This window comes from Echinops telfairi, unplaced genomic scaffold, assembly GCF_000313985.2.
Source record: "Echinops telfairi isolate 266 unplaced genomic scaffold, ASM31398v2 ScPeMD7_3533;HRSCAF=4204_0, whole genome shotgun sequence".
NCBI classification, from domain to species: Eukaryota; Metazoa; Chordata; class Mammalia; order Afrosoricida; family Tenrecidae; genus Echinops; species Echinops telfairi.
Window position 1 is genome coordinate 101,540,291 of NW_022107431.1, and position 5,506 is coordinate 101,545,796.

The following is a 5,506-nucleotide window of genomic DNA, read 5'->3' on the forward strand; positions in this document are numbered from 1 at the left end:
ATGATGAGGGCAATGAATGTACAAATGTGCTTTACACACTTGATGTATGTATGGATTGTGATAAGAGTTGTATGAGCCCCTAAGAAAATGATTTAAAAAATAATAAATAAAAAGAATTCAAAATCATTAAAAAGGCCAGGCCTGCTGGTCGGATTGAAGCTAGCGGAACCTCTGGGACTATGCCCTATAGCCACCCTCCAGGTCTGGAAATGCACTATCTCATTGGCTTAATTTTTAGGCAAACAATAAGCAGGTCTAAAGGGAAACACAAGGGAAGTAAGCTTTCCATTGAGCTATAAACCTTTTGAGATTAGAAGAGCAACAATTAACCAAGGGCAAAGAGCTGTGAAAGGAGAAATGAAGCAAACACAGGTCCATGGGATAAGTGATGAGATACTGTGAAGATTACAATGAATGAGTTGAAGCAAAAAAAAAATGTGTATGAATGGTTGAATGGACAATTAATTTCCTGGGCAAGCCTTAATGCAATTCACTTTTGAAATAGCGTTTACTTTTGCTGTATTAGTAAACCCATTGCTATCTAATTGATACCAATTTAGCGGCACTGCAAAGAGCACACTCAATGGTTTTCCAAGGACTGTAAACCTTGACAAAAGCATACTGCCATGTCTGTCTACCATTGAGGAGCCGGCCTTCTGGTTAGCAGCCCAGTATTTAACCACTGCAGGACCAGGGGTCCTTGCTACCTAAGCAGCACTTTGAGATTATTAAAAGGACTCAAGTTTTTCAAATGTTGGGCCTGATACCCAAAGCTTATTCCAGATCCACAGTTTTAAAAACCACCGTGGCCTGTGTGTTGTAGTTTTACAGCTAATGAAATAAATGCCTGCAGCACACTCTCAACATTGCAGCCAGGCTCCCTGGAGGACCGGGCATGATAGCTGGGAGATGTCCTGCTGTAATTTGGATTTTTAAATTTTCTTTTGTTGTTGTTGTTGTTGTTTTCCATTTCAACAATTTCTACATGTATAATTTGGTGCCTTTGATAATACTTGTCGTGTTACAATCATCACTGATATCTTTTTCCAAATTATTCCACCACCATTAACATAAACTCAGTGCCCCCTAAGCAAAAACCCTTCCTCTTTGACCTATAGTAACCATTGGTCAAGTTTAGTTTCTTTTTAAAAAATTAGTTTTCTTGATATAATATTCACAGATAAAAAACAAAACAGCAAGAAGAAAATAATAATATAAAGATAAAAATAAATAGTAAGAAAGAAAATAACACCATCAATACCCTGTTTCCATGAAAATAACACAGTGTCTTATGTTAATTTTTGCTCCTAAAGATGCGCTAGGGCATATCTTATTTTTCTGTGAAGAAGAATATGGTACACATTGATTGTTGAACAACAAAGAAGGAAATTTATTATCTGTATATGGTACGGTAGTAGTTGTCATCACAAACCAGCATAACCAGACAAACTGTCTGGTGTCAAGAATTTCTTGTTACTACCATTATTTCTATGAACAACAATCTATGGTACATTTACTCATAATCTAAGGTACATTTACTCTCACTTCCTGTCTGATCCGGCTGCGCTGCGGCCAACAGTGACCTGTGCGGCAGCTCCCACTGCCACAGTCCAGAGTCCAGAGTTACGGTAGCTTCAGGGGGCCTTATTATCGGGGAGGCCTTATGTTCGGGGAGGTCTTATTTTCGGGGGATGCCTTATATTTCAGCGAGAGGCAAAACTGAAAGTAAGTCTTATTTTCGGGGGATGTTTTACTTTCGGGGAAACAGTATTTTAAAAGAGAAGACATTTTTGTTGTGGAACAATACATGAGCCTAGAGCAAATTCAGTTTGGGTCAAGAGGTGGGTCAACTGACTGTATCATATTATACCATTGTTAGACCCACCATAATCAAGTTTACAAATTATCTGTCCGATAGTGTGGTAATTACATAATCTGGTGTCAACTTGACACTATTAAGAATGAGGAGGTCGAGTTTAGCCTATCAATCAGGTTGCAGGTTGATGACTTCATTTGGCAGTGCTAAGGAGATAAATAGCTCAATAGAGGCCAGATATATAGCTCACTGGAGGCCAGATATATTCTCTCCCTGCAAGACATTCCTGTTGACAAGCCACATGGAGCTATGCTTATTGCAGCCAGAACCTTGGAGCTGGAGAAGCCACTTGTAGACCCCTGCTAGCACTAAGATGCTTCCACTACCACTGGATCCACAATACTGTCCACCCACTGGCCTGTGATCTTCCTGCATTCAGTGTCATTGCATGTGTTGCATGAGTCTAAAGAAGAATTTACAGACTGATATCAGACATATGGGCTAATATCAGACTTAAGGGCTTGATCTGGACTGGGCTGGGATTTTTAAAAAATTGTTTATTGGGGGCTCATACAACTCATAACAATCCATACATACATTAATTGTATAAAGCACATTTGTACATTTGTTACTCTCATCATTCTCAAAACATTTGCTCTCCACATAAGTCCCTGGCATCAGCTCCTCATTTCCCCCATCCCTCCCTACTTCCCCCGCCCTCGTGAACCCTTGATAATTTATAAATTATTATTTTGTCATATCATACACTGTCTGACTTCTCCCTTCACCCACTTTTCTATTGTCTGTCCCCCAGGGAGGAGGTTATATGTAGATCCCTGTAATCAGTTCCCCCATTCTACCATACCCTCCTTCCACCCACCTGGTATCATTACTCTCACCACTGGTCCTGAAGGGATCATCCATCCTGGATTCCCTGTGTTTCCAGTTCCTATTTGTATCAGTATACATCCTCTGGTCTAGCCAGATTTGTAAGGTAGAATTGGGATCATGATAGGAGGGAGGGGTGGGCAGGGAGCATTTAGGAACTAGAGGAAAGTGGTATGTTTCATTGTTGCTACACTGCACCGGAACTGGCTTGTCTTTTCCCCTTGAGCCTTCTGTGAGGCGATGTCCAGTTGCCTACAGATGGGCTTTAGGTCCCCACTCTGCCCTCCCCTTCATTCACATTGATAACGATTTTTTGTTCTTTGATGCCTGATACCTCATCCCTTCGACACCTTGTGATCATACAGGCTGGTGTGCTTCTTCCATGTGGGCTTTGTTGCTTTTGAGTTAGATGGCCGCTTGTTTACCTTCAGCACTTTGAGACCCCAGATGCTATATCTTTTGATTTGCTTATGCACCTGCTTTGTCTTCAGCGACCATGTCGGGAAAGAGAGCATCATGAAATGCCAGTTTAATAGAACAAAGTATTCTTGCATTGAGGGAGTACTTGAGTGGATTCACAATGTCCATCTGTACCTTAATAGTGAACCTATACAATATGCACATGGATCTATTTCCACATCCTCATGTATAAATATATTTGATATATACATGCCTTTATTTAGACCTCTATAAATGCCCTTTACCTCCTAGCTCTTTCCTCTATTTCCTTTGACTTTCCTTTTGTCCCACTAGCATGTTTAGCTTTCATTTGGATTTCAGTAATTCCTCTTGGTTACATTACCCTTAGTCATGCCCTACCAGACCTCTTACACCCTCCTCACCACTGATTTGGATCACTTGTTGTTCCCTTATCCGTGGGTTTGTTAACACCACTTCCTTCCCTCCCGCCCCCATCCTTCCCCTCTCCCATGTCCTCCCAGAACTGTCAGTCCTGTTGTTTTCTCCAGATTGTTCATCCAGCCTATTTTACTTAGACAGACCTGCGGAGATAATAACTTGCACAAAAACAAGACAGAGTAAAACCAAACAACAAAATAAAACAAAACAACAGCAACAATCCAATGATAAAAAACAAAACGAAACACAACACCAAGAAAGAAAATTTGTAGTTAGATCAAGGATTGTTTGTTGGCCTTTACGAGTGCTTTCCGGTAGAGTCTGATGCAGCGCCAAGCCCTGGTCTCAAAGTCCATTTTTGGTCTTCCCTGGGGACTTCGTTGCTCTGTTCCTGTGCTGTTCTGTTGCACACTCTTAGTGTTTTGCCTCGGTGTGGTGGGATCAGATCCTGCAAAATTCCCACACTGTCTCCAGTGTTGTCCTCTGTAGGGCTATGGGTCAGTTAGGTATGTCAAGTCTCATAGTGGGGCCGACCATATGGTCTTCTCTGTGGATTGGCTGCTCTGAGCGGGAATATCGTCCTCAAGGCTTGGTGGGCCAGGATGTGCTCCACGCTCTCTTCCTCCCTCTTCATTTGCTCTGGCGTGCTCTCATCAGACATGTCCCTCTCCCTAAGCTGCAGCTTCAGTGCTGCCCTCTGAAATAAATTATTCTGGGGGGAGGGGCAGGTGTCCATATAGTTGGGAATGGGGCTGGCCCCCCAGACTTCTCCACTGGTTCCCTATTCCATGCCACCATGTTGAATTCACATCTTGGAGCACTGGGTTGAAGTCTGGTCTCTCTTTCCCTGTGGAGATATAAACAATACGCTCCCCTTGGGTGGGTTAGTACCCTGTGCGCCGCTACCCATTTCTTTATATATTTTTTATTCCCCCCCATCCTTTTTAATTGTCTACCACATGTATCCCTGGATTTGGTCTGGCCCCTGCCATACTACCTGGAACTCACCCGAGGAATGTTTGTATACAGTAGTTTTTTCCCTATGCCCCTTTTGTATTTTTCCCCCCATTTTTCACTAACTTAAAAAAAAATCATTTTATTAGGGGCTCATTTAACTCTTATCGTAATCTATACATACATCAATAGTGTAAAGCATATGTGTACATACATTGCTGTCATCATTCCCAAAACATTTGCTCTCCACCCAAGCCCCTGCCATCAGCTCCTCATTATTTCCTGTCTCTCACCACTCCCTGCTCCCTGATGAACCCTTGATAATTTATAAATTATTATTTTGTCATATCTTACACTGTCTGAAGTCTCCCTTCACCTACTTTTCTGTTTTCCATCCTCCAGGGAGGAGATTATATACAGATCCTTGTAATTAGTTCTCCCTTTCCATCCCACCCTCCCTCCACCTTCCAGTATTGTCACTCACGCCACTGGTCCTGAAGGGATCATCTGCCCTGGATTCCATGTGTTTCCAGTTCCTATCTGTACTAGTGTTTAGCCAGATTTGTAAGGTGGAATTGGGATCATGAGAGTGGGTGGGAAGGAAGTATTTAGGAACGAGAGGAAAGTTGTATGTTTCATCATTGCTACATCGCACCCTGAATGGCTCATCTCCTCCCCGAGACCCTTCTGTTTAAGGGGATGTCCACGGTCCTACAAAAGGGCTTTGGGTCTCCACTCCACACTTCCCCCCTCATTCACAATGATATGATTTTTTGTTCTGATTATGCCTGATACCTGCTCCCTTCGACACCTCATGATCTCACAGGCTGGTGTGATTCTTCCATGTAGGCTTTGTTGCTTCTGAGCTAGATGGCCACTTGTTTATCTTTAAGTCTTTAAAACCATAGAAGCTATATCTTTCAATAGCCGGGCACCATCAGCTTTCTTCAGCACATTTGCTTATGCACCCATTTGTCTTCAGAGATTGTG